We start from the raw sequence: 2,105 nt of genomic DNA, 5'->3' as shown, positions 1-2,105 counted from the left end.
TTAACTGAATTCTTGCAGATCTGTGATACTGTTAAGACTAATGGAGTAGATCCTGAAGTCTACAGGCTCATGCTTTTCTCTTTTACTGTGAGAGACAGAGCTAGAATATGGTTAGACTCTCAACCTAAGGATAGCCTGAACTCTTGGGATAAGCTGGTCAAGGCTTTCTTAGCCAAGTTCTTTCCTCCTCAAAAACTGAGTAAGCTTAGAGTGGATGTTCAGACCTTCAGACAGAAAGAAGGTGAATCCCTCTATGAAGCTTGGGAGAGATACAAAGAACTGACCAAAAAGTGTCCTTCTGACATGCTTTCAGAATGGACCATCCTGGACATATTCTATGATGGTCTATCTGAATTAGCTAAAATGTCCTTGGATACCTCTGCAGGTGGATCCATTCACTTAAAGAAAATACCTGCAGAAGCTCAAGAACTCATTGACATGGTTGCTAATAACCAGTTCATGTACACTTCTGAGAAGAATCCTGTGAGTAATGGGACGCCTATGAAGAAGGGAGTTCTTGAAATTGATACTCTGAATGCCATACTGGCTCAGAATAAAATATTGACTCAGCAAGTCAATATGATTTCTCAGAGTCTGAATGGAATGCAAGCTGCATCCAACAGTACTCAAGAGGCATCTTCTGAAGAAGAAGCTTATGATCCTGAAAACCCTGCAATAGCAGAGGTGAATTACATGGGTGAACCTTATGGAAACACCTATAACCCCTCATGGAGAAATCACCCAAATCTCTCATGGAAGGATCAACAAAAGCCTCAACAAGGCTTTAATAATGGTGGAAGAAATAGGTTTAACAATAGTAAACCTTTTCCATCATCCACTCAGCAACAGACAGAGAACTCTGAACAAAATACCTCTAATTTAGCAAACTTAGTCTCTGATCTATCTAAGGCCACTATAAGTTTCATGAATGAAACAAGGTCCTCCATTAGAAATTTGGAGGCACAAGTGGGTCAGCTGAGTAAAAGGATCACTGAAATCCCTCCTAGTACTCTCCCAAGCAATACAGAAGAAAATCCAAAAGGAGAGTGCAAGGCCATTGACATAGTCAACACGGCCGAACCTGGAGAGGAAGGGGAGGACGTAAATCCCAGTGAGGAAGACCTCTTGGGATGTCCAGTGATCAATAAGGAGTTTCCCTTTGAGGAACCAAAGGAATCTGAGACTCATCTAAAGACCATAGAGATTCCATTGAACCTCCTTATGCCCTTCATGAGCTCTGACGAGTATTCATCTTCTGAAGAGAATGAGGATGTTACTGAAGAGCAAGTTACCAAGTACCTTGGTGCAATCATGAAGCTGAATGCCAAATTATTTGGTATTGAGACTTGGGAAGATGAACTTCCCTTGTTCACCAATGAACTAAGTGATCTGGATCAACTGACATTGCCTCAGAAGAAACAGGATCCTGGAAAGTTCGTAATACCTTGTACCATAGGCAACATGATCTTTGAAAAGGCTCTGTGTGACCTTGGTTCAGGGATAAATCTCATGCCCCTTTCTGTAATAGAGAAACTGGGAATCTTTGGGGTGCAAGCTACTAAAATCTCATTAGAGATGGCAGATAATTCAAGAAAACAGGCTTATGGACAAGTAGAGGACGTGTTAGTAAAGGTTGAAGGCCTTTACATCCCTGCTGATTTCATAATCCTTGATACTGGGAAGGATGAGGATGAATCCATCATCCTTGGAAGACATTTCCTAGCCACAGCAAGAGCTGTGATTGATGTTGACAAAGGTGAATTAGTCCTTCAATTGAATGAGGACTCCCTTGTGTTTACAACTCAAGGTTACCCTTCTGTAAACATGGAAAAGAGGCACAGTAAGCTTCTCTCAAAACAGAGTCAACCAGAGCCCCCACAGTCAAACTCTAAGTTTGGTGTTGTGAGGCCACAACCAAACTCTAAGTTTGGTGTTGAACTCCCATATCCAAACTCTAAGTTTGGTGTTGGAAAGCCTCAACAATGCTCTGAACATCTGTGAGGCTCCATGAGAGCCCACTGTCAAGCTATTGACATTAAAGAAGCGCTTGTTGGAAGGCAACCCAATTTTTATTTATCTAATTTTATTTTTCTTGTTCTTTCATG

The 2,105-nt window shown here is 41.4% G+C and overlaps 1 non-coding gene across 1 annotated transcript; it reads right to left on the bottom strand.

The window, feature by feature from the left end:
* Window positions 1–201: 201 nt before the first annotated feature.
* Window positions 202–309, bottom strand: LOC148579667 (small nucleolar RNA R71). The gene has a single exon (XR_015899687.1). It is a non-coding gene; the product is annotated as a small nucleolar RNA R71 (small nucleolar RNA).
* Window positions 310–2,105: the final 1,796 nt, after the last annotated feature.

This window comes from Arachis ipaensis, chromosome B10 (assembly GCF_059453495.1).
Source record: "Arachis ipaensis isolate K30076 ecotype BB chromosome B10, ASM5945349v1, whole genome shotgun sequence".
Lineage (NCBI taxonomy): Eukaryota > Viridiplantae > Streptophyta > Magnoliopsida > Fabales > Fabaceae > Arachis > Arachis ipaensis.
The sequence above is the reverse complement of the archived record's forward strand: the minus strand, read 5'-3'. Positions and strand labels throughout refer to the sequence as shown.